Source organism: Euprymna scolopes, chromosome 11 (assembly GCF_053919585.1).
Source record: "Euprymna scolopes isolate OS-2025 chromosome 11, ASM5391958v1, whole genome shotgun sequence".
Taxonomy (NCBI): domain Eukaryota; kingdom Metazoa; phylum Mollusca; class Cephalopoda; order Sepiida; family Sepiolidae; genus Euprymna; species Euprymna scolopes.
The window spans coordinates 6,843,031-6,858,800 of record NC_136492.1 but is presented as its reverse complement, the minus strand read 5'-3'; the positions used below and the strand labels follow the sequence as shown (position 1 = coordinate 6,858,800).

The 15,770-nt window shown below is 37.4% G+C and overlaps 1 protein-coding gene and 1 pseudogene across 1 annotated transcript in view; one reads left to right on the top strand and one right to left on the bottom strand.

Moving 5' to 3' along the window:
- LOC145287758 (N(6)-adenine-specific methyltransferase METTL4-like) overlaps nt 1-15,770 on the bottom strand; it is a 769,319-nt gene that overhangs the window by 37,012 nt on the left and 716,537 nt on the right. The gene's annotated exons all lie outside the window — the stretch shown is intronic.
- Nucleotides 10,478-10,633, top strand: LOC145288389 (U2 spliceosomal RNA; annotated as a pseudogene).

The window sequence follows — 15,770 nt, the reverse complement described above, 5'->3', positions numbered from 1 at the left end:
GCCAAGCTTAACATTATTACGACAGGCAGTATCACTTAGAAAAGATGCACTGTTAGGACGATATAAAAGTACAATGCAAGGGGAGTAATTCTTTACTTCTTTGGGAAATGTTGCCTCCCCTTTGTCCGAGTTCTAGACTTTAAATTCTTGAGAGATCGACGACCGGAAGTAAAGAGTGGGGGGGGGGAATAGAGTGACTTTCAAAATGGAGAAATAAGCAATTATCATACTTGGACTTCTAACCTTTCCTGTATTAGGTTTGAATTGTCGTTACGTGTGTGCGCGCGTGTGTCCATAATAAACTCATATCGTTATGTAACAGCGAGTGATTTTCTTATTTGTTCATAATTATCCCATTCTTTCATCGTGTGCTGCAAACATACCCACGTGAATGCTGGACACCCCGTGGTAAGATATTTTATGTTATATTGAGCCTAACACAACGAAAATAAAAAACAAAAAGCATCAATGTTAGTTGCATTTCGTCTCAGGAAGCCAATATCTTCAGACAGCCTGATCTGGTAGCACCAGTTAAATTTAGGAAAAACTAATTGCCCTAAAAGATTAGATTAGAAAAAAAATTGCCTCAGTCTTTAAAGATTTGATTTGTCGTTGCGTGTGTGTATGTGTGTGTGTCCCCATAATAAACGTATATCGTTATGTACCAGCGAGTGATTTTCTTATTTGTTCATAATTGTTCCATTCTTTCATCTTGTGCTGCAAAAATACCCACATGAAGGCTGGACAACATGCGGTAAGATATTTTATGCATCCCACTATATAACATGCACCTTTATCAAGCAAAGTCCCTCGACGGTTGCTGCGGTCCTGTCAGACTAAACTGTAAAAACCTTGTTTCATAAACAATTTGTTTTTTTAATTATAAAAGTTCAAATAGGGGACTGCTTTGAGTCCTCACCGCTAAGTCTGACAGACTAAAGGACAAAATAAAGGAAGTAAAAGTTATGAAGCTGCCAAAAATAAACGCAACGTCCACTTTCTAATCTACTCAGATTGGGAGGTGACAGTGTTGAAGTGGATAATGATGCGACCTGCCAACCTGGACACCTCAAGTTCGAATCCAGTTGTTTCCATAGCAACATTTTCATTTATGGATGTTGGCAACATCCATCTGCTTCCACCTGAAAGTACTTGGAAAATAAGTTAATTCTCCTTTAATGCTCAATAGACTTTCATGGCGGTCAGTAACTCTGTGGGAATTGAAACTCCCAGGCTAATTAAATTTTCGCCCTTTAACTCTGATAACCAGAGAGCGACACAGCCACGTGACATCCTGTTTCTCAGATGTCTCTCTTTCATGCTGGACCCTCAAGCAGTCAAGATGTAACAGATACCACTCCGGTGGCATCAGCCACCAGCCAATCCTCCTGATTAATCCGTCAGCCTCTTATCAATCGCAAGTAACGTTACTCATCTCTCAACGAACTCTTATTCTTACTATCTATATCCTTATTATTTCTTATGTAAATTTATGTAAATTAATCTACATTCTTTCATTAATATAGACGACCCATGTAGATTATGCCTTCATGAAATATTTGCTATCTTGTACTTTATCCCAACATCTATTAAACTGTAGAAGGGAAATAGCAAACAACTGTGTTCACAAGATAAAATTTATTCTAGGATAGCGATACAAAATAGTTTCGAAACTAACAAAACAATAGAAAATAAACAAATAAATAAATTAAATAAACATGAATATACATAAACGATCACACATATATGTATGTATATATATATGTGCATATATATGTGTGTACACATATGTGTATTTATATATAAACTAACATAAAAAAAAAATTAAAAAAACACTTAGATTTAAAAAAGATCAATAAGCTAAATATCCAGGCTAAATAGAGCACACACAAAGGAACAGGTCAACCAGAGGTCAAATAGGCCTTTGTCCGATAAATGCATTCTCATTGGTTGATAGGAAGGGCGCGGTGGATACTAGTAAGCTGATTGGCTAACTAAAATTTCAATAGAAGATGAGCATATAAAAACGACAAACAACCACAGAATTCGCGCATAAGCCTGAAGAATCCTAGAGTGGATGAAACGCGGAATATTCAGTGTAGCTTAATCGCCATATACATTTTATAACTTACTATATATATATATATATAGTATCTGTATGTTTTTGTCATCATTATGCGCCCTCTTGCTTTTCAATCACTTTACCATTCAATCCATTAAACTACTCATGGGGACGGGATCGTCTATAACACAAGCACTGTACCTCCTCCACAGCCTGGGGGTTTCAATTCCCACAAATCTCTTCTCCTTACACAGATACAGACAGCCAAAACGAGGTACATGTATACATATATACAGGGTGGAAGGCTAAAAGGGTCGCTCTAAATAAAACAACACTTCATTTTAAAACTTTTATTGAAAAAATCAATTCGGTAATTTGATTATGTAGTAGAGCTAACATCTAATCAATGTAACCGTATTCAGCCTCAATCACCGCCTCCATACAGGTCCGGAACTGGGAGCATGCCTTTTCCACAAGCACAGTCGGGAGCTCAGTAAATACTTGTCAGATGGCAGCGGTCAGGCTGTCTTTGGTGTTATAGGAGGTCATGTTGGTGATATTCTCGACGTAATCCAGCAGGTTCATGTCGGGCGAGGATGGGAGCAGTGAAAGAAGGGTACAAAGCCAAGACTGGGTTTCTTTGATCAAGGTTGATGACCAATGCTTTTAAGAAGATGAGTGATCTCAGCAATGACAATAAGTGCAGGTTCTGCCACACAGAAGTAGAGAGTGTGAGCCACCTGACATCCAGTTGTAAAGTCCTGTTGGGGGACGGCTACTCTACGACGCGACGCAATGGAGTGTGTAAATATCTCTACAAGACAATATGTAAAAAGTTGAATATCAAATGCAGCAGCAAGTTCAGGTAACATGTTTACCAGCAAGAACAGTCGGAAATAAGTCATACACCATCCAATATGATTATGCAATTCCCAACAGCTATGTACCTAGAAAACGAAGCCATAAAACCTGACATAGTGATATGGGACAAGGAGAAAGAAGTAACCTTGGTTGAAGTCAGTGTCCCCAATGATGCTGGCTTAAACAGAGCTGAGAGGGGAAAGATAACGAAATACCAAGGTTTTATGTACGACATAAAAAGAAACTGGAATCTTAGGAAGATCTCTGTCATTCCAGTAATTATAAGACTCATGAAAAACAATTTCAAAAACTATACCAAATATACCCGATGAACCAAGTGCAAGAGAGATTCAAACAATTGTTCTTAAAGGATTGTTCGAATCTTAAAAAGATCTCTCGGTTGGAATTTATGGGGAAGCGGGTGGAGGTCTGCCATCCGGTAGGATGCCCCATCCACAGCTTAAACGAACTGATAAGAAAATTGAAAAAATAAATAAATAAATAAATAAGTGAAATACTTAACTTTGAATAGAGAAGAAATAAATCTTTGTTTTTTTTTTTTAATTCGGACAGGGGGTGGGGGGGGAGATTTTGCATTTTCATTTTTTGTCCCTTAGTCATGACTGGCATCCAGTTTTGTAAGATCTTGAATACCAAAGTACTGTGATTAGCAACATTTTTAAAAAGCCGTTGACTATCGGTCCCCCAACCTCCATCGCCCCCCCCCCCATTTCCATGCAATATTTTTTTTTTTTTTTCATTATTCCTGTTCTTTTCCCTTTTCTATTCCGGGGTGAGAGTGGGATGACAGGGAAGGGGAGTATTCACTCTTCTTCCTACCCCCCCCCCCGAACACACCATGGTGTCCAATGGACAAATTTAAATGCATACCTTCTAAAACCAAATCGGATCATTTAGTGACACTTAATCTCCGATATATTTGCACACACTGTAATTTACGATGCTCCTTTGCACCTAACGAATATTTTCACTCTGCAAATGTGCAGGTGTATCATTTGCCCCCCCCCTCCCCACTTCTCATTAAAAGGAAATGTGTGCATATGCTGATGCGCAATGCGTTATCCAATCTCCATATTGCCTCCGTTCTGTTTTAAGAGACAATGGATACACTGTGCAAGGGTAGCTGCGCATGTAAATTGTGAAGCAAGAGCTGAGCAATCACCAACCATATTTCTCGTAAATCGACACTGCGTAATTCTGGTGGATAGGAGGGAAAATTTTTACTTGGTTTCCACCTTAACATTTTCCTTTAAAAAGGTTTTCGGGTATGCTGAAAACGAATATCGAATTTAAATTTTCTGCAAATAAGTAGTTTTCTGAATATTAAGCAATGGTCTAGCTGGTAGCCATATTGGTACGTGCGCTTGTGTGTGTGTGAACGCAACCCCAAAGAAACTACACACAAGCGTGCATACCAAGATGGCCACCAGTAATAACATAAGAAATGACTAGCAGGGACAGCAGGCGTTGTCCCAGATTGAACGAGGATCAACAAATATTCTATCCTCTCATGCTTTTATTGTCATCAAAATCGGTAAAATCGCTCATTTTCTAATCAAATTGAGTGATTACCTGCCCTAGTAATGAACCCCCACCACCTCAATATACCGGAGAAAGCAACACATGCCTCCCCGCACTAAGTCCATAATACACTGTAGAGAATCTACTGTTTATTTCATAAAATTATCTGTAAAATAATGGCGTCACTTAAAGTTTAAAATGCAAAAATCAAGTATTATGGTTCAATTGAGCTCTAAAGAGAAACATTCATTTCGAACGTGCCTCTGTATTATCAAAGAATCTACAGTTGATTTATAGACTGGGCCTTTCTGCTTGTGCGGTGATAAAACTTCTCAAATGCACTTGTGATGTTAGGTTGTATAATAGTGTTAACTTGGGTCAAAATCGGACTTCTTTCTTTAATCAGATTTTTTTCGATTATCGATTATCGATACTTATCAGACGCATTCCGATACAAACTCTACATAAAAACACTCCCAGACACATCAAGTACCTTTGTGTGAAATTTTTAAAAAGTCCGCCCAGCCGTTTCTGAGTCCATAGGGAACGAACTCACACAAACACACAAAAGAACCGTATTTAATATGAATTTTAGTGAAATAAGACGGTTATAGGGAATACGAAAAATGAAAATAAATGTAACATTTTTGGTCCCCTGATAAAAGGAGTGTGGACCTGTAAATTCACCCTTGTCCGTTCGTCCGTTTGTCTGTCTGCACTTTTTTTTTTTTTTAAATTTTGCATAAACATTAAACATGATATGAGTAAAAAAGTAATAGAACGGAAAATCCAGGAAAACTCCGGGTGTCCACCTAGGGGTGCCTTTTGGATTAAAATGGCTTAAACTGACACTTTTGTGCTTATTTAAAAAAAAAAAATTGATGCCTTGGATTTTTATAAAACTTTCTGAAACTGACTGATTTCTATATAATTTTGTTTGTCTATACTTCGCGATAACTCTTGGGTGTGCCCCAGGGGCTCTTTTAAGGCTTAATAAAAAGCAGTCCATTTTTTTACTATTTTACCATATTTGTCCCAAATTTTGTGTGTATTTTTTATTTTTATTTTTTTTTACATCGGCATCACCACTTATCAAGGCCAGAGACCATTCGAGGATAAGGGTTAAGAGTGCACAGTAGTCAATTGGACAATATAGTCATCGTTAGTAATGGAAATTCGGTATATTTGTTAACTTAAGTGGAACGGCTCATCAAGAACTTGTTTACGTTGGACTTGAAGACAACCATATTGTAGTCAGCTGGAAAGCAGGAAAACGGTAGACAATTCCACAGACGTGCAGTTATAAGAAAGAAGCTTTGTTCATGGAATCTACGTTTAGGTTTAGGCACAGATAAAGAGTGGGAGGAATTATTGATAGTGTTTTCAGCTAGACGAGTGTTTCTTGTGAAAGTTTGGCGTGGGGGGACCATAGATTGAAGCTCAGTCGAGCACTTGCCATGAAAATAACGATACATCAGAGACAAACTCGCAACATCTCTTCTGTGAGATAGAGGTTGCAAGGAAAAGAAAAGGACATCTCCTACGAGGCTACGAAGTCTATTTTGAACTCTATCAAGGCAGGACAAGTCCTTTCTAGCAGCTCCTGCCCAGATGTGGCAACAGTACTCCATCCTTGGACGTACCTGGCTCTTATATAGATAGAGTATGTCTATTTATTAGCAGTTTTGGGGCTAAATGAGGGGGGGGGGCAATGCTGAACTTAGTCATTTTTTATGCCTCGTTCACTGTGCACTCACGGGGGACCATGCATGCTTCACTTGTTTTTTAACAAAAAGCACTCCAGACAAGCCATGAAACCACTTAATGTAAGAAACTAACGAGAACAAAAGGTAATTATTGCAAAGACAGGAGCTATCTATTGATATTGAGAGTAGAAGGAAAACAATCAGCAGGAAGAGAGTTCCACAATCCTGCAGTTCTTGGAAAGAAACTACTGGAACATGAAGCTGTATTACAATGCGATATCAGAACAGGGAATTGATGAAGATAACTAATTAGTGATTAGTATTTAATATTAAAATTAACCAGATTCAATCGTCAATCTGGCATAAAGCACTCATTTCTAAATCAACGGGCTCTAACTTTTAACTTTCTTACATGCTAAAACGTCAAGTATATTATATTTCTGAATTTAAGTATTGGAGGTGACTAAAGTGATTAATGACTGAAATGAAAAGTTTGAATCCAGTTCCTTCCACTAAGGTTGCTTTTTTCCCCTTCCTGTCACATATCACTATGTCAGGCTTAATAGCTTCATTTTCTATATAAATCTCACCTGTCTGTTTAAATGTATGTATGTATGTATGTATGTATGTATGTATGTAAGTGAGATAAGACACTGATAGAATTCCGATGAAAAATCCTGATAGATATTACTTGAAGTTATACTTTCATTGTTGAAAATCCATGGATTAAGGAAATTAAAATAACCCCTTCTATATATTCCTTTTGTCAAACAATAAATTCTTAAATCGAATATATATCTCGATATGTTGTTTTTTCAGAATTCAAAATTTAACCACAAAACTTATGTATGTATGTTTGTATGTCTGCATAAAACTTTGGACAGAGGCGACGGATTTTCACGAGATAGGTATAGTTTTGAAGCTCGACCCTTTGGACGACAAATATTCAAAAAATTAACCAAAAACATTAATTCCTTGACCTTCAATTTGTCACTTTTCTACAGAGAGGGGGTCGTTTTTATTTTGCCGATATTTTCGAAAGTCATTCCCTCTTTTCGATTGACTAGCCTTAATTTAAACCTTCGCCACTACCGGCTTGATGATGGATGCAACGACAAAGACGTCACATATTTTTTCATGTTCTTTTCCTCTTTCATGGTACGGGTTCGAGCCTGCCTGCCTACTACCACTTTTTTGTTTCATTGCTCAACCCACACATCTAAACACCCGAGCAACGATGTTATGTATAAAGTGCCTTCTATAAGTTTCCAGACTTTTTTATACAAGCATTTAAAATTGTTGTAAACTCTTGAAAATTCATTATGTTATTGCTATACATCTTATGAACAGCTATAGCAGGAATTGGAATACACTCTACTAAAGCTTGATTGTCGCAGCTGATGAATTTCAAAAATGCAATCTGGATGTGAGGACACTGCGTTATACTTGATAAACATGCCACAGAAACGTATGGAATGCTTCACACTGCTTTTGGCCCATCTTGCATGAAGCGAGCATCAGTTTTCGAGTCGCATAAGAGATTCAAGGAAGGCAAGAGAGTCTATGAGGGATGATGAGAGGTGTGAGAGGAGTAAGAAAGTCAGAACACCAGAGTTGATTGGCCAAATAAAGAATTTCCTGGATAAGGACCGTCGTGTGTCTATAGATGTAACAAATGCACAGTTTGATGTCAGTGTGGGAACTGTACACACAATTATAATTATTCACGAGGAAGATCTGTGTGAAGTTTGTCCCAAGGGTGCTCGGAGAAGATCACAGACTATTTGACCAAGATGGGCATCAAGACAATTCCTCACTCTCCCTTTAGTCCAGACCTTACTCCCTGTGACTTTTAGTTATTCCCTAAGCTCAAGAAAAACCTTAGAGGCTTATGAGACAATTGACGAGATGAAAGAGGCTGTGACACAAGGGTCATTGACACGCTTACACAAGAGGACTTCCATGAGACCTTCTAGAAGTTGTTGGAATAACACAACACGTGTATTGCAGCCGAAGGAGATTACTTTGTACGTTTGTACGAGGTTAAACGATAAAATTATCACCATAGAAAAGACAACATGATTCCATTTCTGTTTGATGAAAACTGTTTTTCTTTTTATGTTGCAGACTATTGACTAGTTGGCCAGTTGTGTACAAATCCCAAGAGCGATAGAAGCCTTCCATCAATTCTGAAAGTGACATAATGTTCAACGAGCGAGATCAGAGATGTGCCGCTATACAACTCATGCTCTCTACCAATCCAAGTTATGACAACAGAACCATTACCAGCACTCTCCACATGCAAATTCGAACGATTCAATGCTTGAGGGACATGCCCAGGATGATAAAAACAAAGTTTCCGGCCACGCTTATGGTCTTTAGTGTGGTCTTAATTGAGGGCCACATCATGCCACCTCACATCTTCAAAGTTGGCTTAAAAATCAACACCAAAGCGTACTAGGATGTGCTGAAGAGTGTGGTGGTCCCCTGGTGCAATCAGGTGACCGCTGGCCTGAACCCACTGGACTATTTTATTTGGTTATACATCAAGTATATCACCAACATGACCTCCCACAACACCAAAGCTAGCCTGATCACCGCCATCTGCCGAGTATTCGCTGAGCTCCTGCCAGTACTCGTGGAAAAGGTATGCTCCTAGTTCTGAGGCAGTGATTGAGACTGAAGGTGACTACATTAAATAGATGTCAGCTCTATTACATAATGAAGTTACCTGAATTGATTTTTTCAGATAAAAGTTTAAAAATTTTATCATTCCACCCTGACAACATTGCATAGGTTCTTGTTCATATGCATTTTTTTCTTCTACGCGTGGCTACTGAGCCACACACTGATTCCTACGAACGCTAAAAAGCAAATGTCTCTAATCACTTACACCCTTTTTCAAAATCCAGCTGGCTTAGTTTTATGTGTTAGATATATCTTGTGTATGCTTACATGATAATGAGGGTTGAAGTGATTGTGAAACTCTAAAAGTCAAAAAGAAAATCTTCTATTTCGTGTATTTATGACTTCATAAATAATTCTTTTGCATGTTCTCTGCATAATGCAATGGTAATTTACTGGTCATTTCAGTTGGGACGAAATAAAAAAAAAAATGAATAAATAGAAGTTATAAATAAATCAGCAAAGTGTTAGCAGGGGAAGGTCGTAAAGAATCTAGAGTGAAGGGGGGGGGGCACCCTAAAATGTTTCTCACAAACGTGCGCACATGCATCCACACACATACACGCACGCACACGCACGCATCCACACGTATACATGTGCCCACCCACCCCATACACACACGCTCACGCACATGCACACCGCACGCACACACACACACACAACTGCACACGCAAGTACACACACACACACAACTGCGCACGCACGTACACACACACCTACACGCACAAACGTACGTACCCATACATACACGCCCGTGTCCACTCAACCACCTACCCACATATACAATGTAAAGAAAAAACAGTGTTGCAAAAGCCAGACCACATATGACCTGTATTTTTTTAGGGGGGGGGGTATTACTGTTCTCATTGTTTCAGCTGAAATAACTTTCGACCTTCTTCAGTTGCATCTTGTCAAACTCGGGAATCTCCGTGTTGAACATGATAATCAGCACAGAAATTTCGAAGTAAATCCTTTATTTAATCCTTTAATTTAAATACTTATTCTTATGCATCGAACGGATACCATAATACTTGGTTCACTGCATCTTTGTTATGACTAGCCTGGGTGCTCAGCGTTGTCCGGGTGTTTGGAGGTGTGTGTTGAAAAAAAAAAAGTGGTAGTAGGCAGGCAAACTCGAACTCGTACCACAAAGGAGGAAAAGAATGTGAAAAAAACCTAATGTCTTTGCTGCCCATCACCAAACTGGAAGTGGCAAAGGTTTAAATTAAGGCTAGTCAATCGAAAAGAGGGGATGACTTTCGAAAATACTAGCGAAAAAAAGCGACCCCTCCCTGTAGAAAAGTGACCAATTCAGGTTGAAGGAATTAATGTTTTTAGCCAATTTTTCAATATTCACCATCCAAAGAGTCGAGCTTAAAAAATATACCGATTTTACGAATATCCGACGCCTCTGTCGAAAGTTTTAGGCAGACATACAAACATACATACATACATACATACATACATACATTTAAACAGACAGGTGAGATTTATATTATAGATAAGGTGCATCATTCGTAGCCCTTTCACATTTTAGTTTTTTAGTTAAAAAATAGGAGGCTTTACTTTAGGAACACACTCGTGTATGTGTGTGTGTGTGTGTGTGTGTGTGTGTGTGTGTGTGGCTTCTTGGCCTTCGGGCCAAGATCAAAGTGTAATATCTGTTCTTCAGATGCTACATTTCAATTTCTTGTTCTCTCTCAGTGGAGGAGAGATCCTTTATGATTGAGACAATTTTTAATTTTGTTCCTTTTCTCCACATTAAAAAACAACCCTGGTGTCTAAATCTGTCCAGTGGGGAGGCAAAGTAAATAAGAATTCTCGTGTGTGCGTGTGTATATATATATATATAACTACTTCATTTACTCACATAAATTAATATACGAAAGTATAAATTTACGCGTAAAATTTAAGTATTTACTTCAACAGTGCCTAATACGTAGGTAGAGTTAGTTAGTAAGTTTTAAGATATATATGGCGATTAAGCTACACTGAATATTCTGCGTTTCATCCACAAAGGCCCATTTGACCTCCGGTTGAGGCACTTACAGGACAAAGGCCCATTTGACCTTCGGGTGAATGGGTCAACCGGAGGTCAAATGGGCCTTTGTGTTACATGATAAGGGCTGTCCCCTGTTCATGTAAGTATAAAAATAGAGAGATTAGTTAAAATGGAAATAAGAGAAAGCAGAAATCGAACCCTGGACATAAGTTTTAAAGAACAATAGGTTTAAATGGAATGTCCAGTAAATTGTTAATTCGGATGAAATAAATAATAAATAAACTATTCAATTGTTAAAAGAATGTGGATAATAAAATATGGTTAAATAAATTAGATATGTAGGTTAAATTCCTTTGAGGAAACAACACAAGAAAAATAGGTTATTGGGAAATCAATGTCGAAAACGTGCAAAGTCGCGCATGTTGAGACACGCGAATTTTGCTCACGTGGCCGGGATGCATGGAGTTCTCAATATAGCAAGTGGGAGTTAGTTGGTCGTGGAGAGAGTCAGAGAGACAGTCAGAGAGACGGTCAGGGGAGACAGACAGACGGATGTCTGAAGCGAGACGTCACTTCAGAAACTAAGATGTGAAACTTTGAGTTCTTAATGAGGAAATCCCGACCGGTCGTATTAAATAAATTCACCATGTGTTTTGGATAAAGCTCATCTTTGTGTTTGTGATTTCTACAAAAAGGTAAATTGTATTGTTATTATATGTCTGTGTTATAAAATGTCATTACAACAACATCTCTCTCTCTAAGATACAACATCATATGTAATAAGACAAGAACTCTCACTAAGAACTCACGTAACATACGCGCACAAGTGGTATCGTCTAATAATAATAATAACTATATAACAACTCTCAATTTGGTGTTCGTGAACCTTTTGCATCAGCGATGCAGAAACCGAACCTGGGGTCGATACCACGAAAAAAAAGAAACACAACGTTTTAAAGGGGTCCAACATAATTTAAAAAAATAAATAAATAATACCACGGAAAAAGAAAAAAATCACACGATCACAGAATTCGAAAAAGAAAAAGAAACACAACGTTTTAAAAGGGTCCAACATAATTAAAAAAAAAATAATAATAAATAAATAATACCACGGAAAAAGAATGGGTCAACCGGAGGTCAAATGGGCCTTTGTCCTGTAAGTGCCTGCTCATTAGTTGATTAGGAAGGGTGCGGTGGAAACTAGAAAGCTGATTGGCTAACTAAAAACTCAATAGAAGGTGCATATATAAAAACGTAAGACAACCACAAAAATCTCGCATAAGCCTGAAAAATCCTAGAGAGGATGAAATATGGAATATTCAGTGTAGCTTAATCGCCATATATATTTTATAACTTAATATATATATATATATATATATATATATATATATATATATATTAGGGATGGAATGATTTTATACTTTTCCCGATTCCGATACAATTACCGATTCCGACTTTCTATAAATCACTGCATATTTAACTATTAAATTGTTGCTTTACCCAAACTGCTGTAAAAACACATGCTAAATATGTTTTTGTTTTCTAAAACGTAAAAAACATATTCATGACAGGTGATGCATAGATTTTAGTTTTACTGGTAGTTTAAAATCAATAAATATTTATTTTCTTTAATACTAGCATGGGTGCCCGGCGTTGCCCGGGTGTTTGGAGGTGTATGCTGAGCAAAAAAACAAAAAAAAAAAACGGTCAATTTTTTTTAAATTTGACCCCTATTATGAACCCTTAACATTTACTGTTTTGGGCTCAAATCAAGTTATTAAGTTAGATCCATGTCCAAGGTACCTATATCTAAAATGTCAAGTGTTTAGACCCAAAATTGGCGGAGGAGCTTGGTAGAGTTCTCAAAGGTCAAATCGTTGAACTTTAACCCCTTAACAGCCAAATTTCTGGCCGAAAATCGATCACATAGATTTTCCCAAATCTCAATACCCTGTATATCAAATTTCAAGTCTTGTAGACTAAAAATTGACAGAGTTATTGTGTAGGGAAATGTACACAGACAGACAGACACACGCACACAGACACGTTCACTTTTATAGATATATAGATTACTACCAGCAGTGGAAGATTTTGTTTTAAAGAAAATTAACTGAAAACAAAAGATCATTAAAGGAATCGTTTTTGGCATTGGAAAATAGGCACAAATTTTTCTGATACCAATACCCCAAAAGTTCTGATTTTCTGATTTCGATTAATCGTCCCAACACTAATATATATATAAATATATACATATAAATACACACACACACACACACACACACACACACACACACTTTATTTACATTAAAATAAACATTTCTTAATATCACTACACAATCATGACAATGTTTCGGTCAAATAGTTATGAATAACTAAACACCTCGTCAGGCGATACCAGTCATTTCTTTTAAACGATTACATTCTCAATCAATGTTTCAGCCAATATAACCTCCGACCTTCTCTGGGTGCATCTTGTTAAACTCCGGAATCTTCATGCTGAACTCGGGAATCGATACAGAAACCTTTTACTTAATTCAGGAGGCGGTGGGGTAGGTTGCTCTTGTTCCATTATCAATGATCGGGTAGAAATGTTACGCAATTCATAATTGTATTATTACTATCGCCTATACTGGGGATTGAACCTACAACCTACAGAAGACTGACACTTAGAACTGATTAAAACTTAGAACTTTTATCCGTTGCGCAACAGGTCCAAAACATGAAATAGAGGGCAGTTTTGAACAAAAAGATCTCCTCGAGCTAGAGTGCCTGTTTCCCATTTCTTTTTACTACAAATAACCGCAAATACCCCCCCCCATTTCTCACCCATTACTGGATATAAAAGCAGACAGGGTAATTTATATTCTTTGGGTTATGTGAACTGCTATTCTCATCTGGGGTGCTATTTTCGCAATGTTTGGGACGATTTAACAACCAAATTATCAATCTTCATTTAAAAAAGTAAAAAAAAACAAAAAAAAAAAAACATGAAAAAAAACCAAAAAAAAAACTTGGTAATTTATGTTTATATTCCGTTTAATAGTTTCGTATTGTTTTATTTTTTTCTTCGCATCTGCACAATCCGGAAACAAGGCCTCTTTTTCTTAGCACTCTCCATGTTAATAAAAGCAAGAGAACTCTTGACTCGGACCAGAACATTGGCCGACCCAAACCCTCCAAACCATAGTGGAATGGGGCCGCAAATGGATGGTAACATTAAATGCAAGTAAAACTAAGCTGCTCTCCTTTAACAATCAAAAGACGCCTCTCCAACCCGATATATCCATGACAAATAGCATCCTACTCGGGAATTCTACCTTCAAACTCCTCAGCCTAACATTTGCAGGCAATATGGACTGGAATAAATACATAGAGGATATTGTAAAGGCTGCTGCAAAGAAGGTGGGTTCCCTCTATCGAGCTAGAAGACTACTCACACCTGTATCCTGTACCTTTACTGTACATGCATGGAATATTGTTGCCACATCTGGGCTGGTGCATCTACCAGGTAAAATCCAAAAAAGATTTGTCAATCTAATCGGTCCCACTTTATCAACTAAGCTCCAGTCCCTGTCCCATCACCGCAATGTTGCATCACTGTGCCTGTTTTACAAATATTTTAATGGAATGTGTTCTGATGAACTCATTTCACTTGTACCACCTCGACGTACACATCCTCGAAAAACCTGCTTAGCAAGAACATCTCACCCCTTCACTGTTGATGTCCTTAAATGCCAGAAAGCTTTCTATTCTAATAGTTTCTTCCCTCAAACAGCTAGACTTTGGAATTCCCTTCCTGCGGCCTGCTTCCCCGGTTATACTGATATGCAGAAGTTTAAATGTAATATAAACAAATATCTTGTTAATTTTTCCTAAACATCGCCCCAGATAGTAGCCCCTTACGTCCAAGTGGCGATGTGTTTTGTAAGGCGTGAACATGAGTGGAAAAAAAAAAAAAAAGGAAAAAAAAAGGAAAAAAAAAGGAAAAAAAGGGGGGAAAAAAGGGGGGGGGGAAAAGCAATGCCAATGCGATTCTACACTACTGTTGGAACAATTATTCCGAAATCGGAAAAATTGGAACTTTTGGAATATCGGAATCAGGGAACAATGTAGCTATTTTCCAATGCCAAAAACGAGTCCTTTGTCTTTTTTTTTTTTTTTTATTTGATTTTGTTTAAAATAAATTCTCCCACGACTGGCAGTAATGGTGCAATAATAAATATTTATTGATTTTAAACTAATAATAAAATTAAAATCTATATAATCATCACCACAAATGTATTTTTACATTTGAGAAAATATCTGCACATTTTACATAAGCTTTTACGGTAATCGGCGGGGGGGGGAATAACAACTCTGTAGTTAAATATTTAGAGATTTTTAAGAATCAGAACCATTAATTGTATCGGAATCGGGGATTTAGTACGAAATTAGGAAAAAATCTGGAAACGTTCCATCACTACTCAACACAACAAAAACGTCGACACAATCCAATAGCAATTTGCGAAGTTACTCTCGAATATGTTGTCTTTTGGGCGAGTTCATTCTGATATTTCAAGGGGTGTCCGGTGAAAGCATGTACGCACTTCTGCGCACGCCCGTCACACTCTCTTCAGTTAATGTATTTAACTAAAGAAGGAAGTGATTTTTTTATGGATCAAAAAAAAAAACAACCGCCAAGATTATTTGTACCTCATCTTTTTTGTTGTTCATATTGCCACACAGACTTAAGGTTATCGATAGGTTTAGGGAAGTTTCTGTGTTTTTAATGACTTCCTTTAATTCCAATTTTAAAATAAAATTGATGGTTAACGATCCTGAACAATTTATTCTATAAGTAATAACCTTGATAAAATTGTAGTACAAAATGTTTTACAATCTCCAGAGATTCGACAAAATGGTAAAAAAAAAA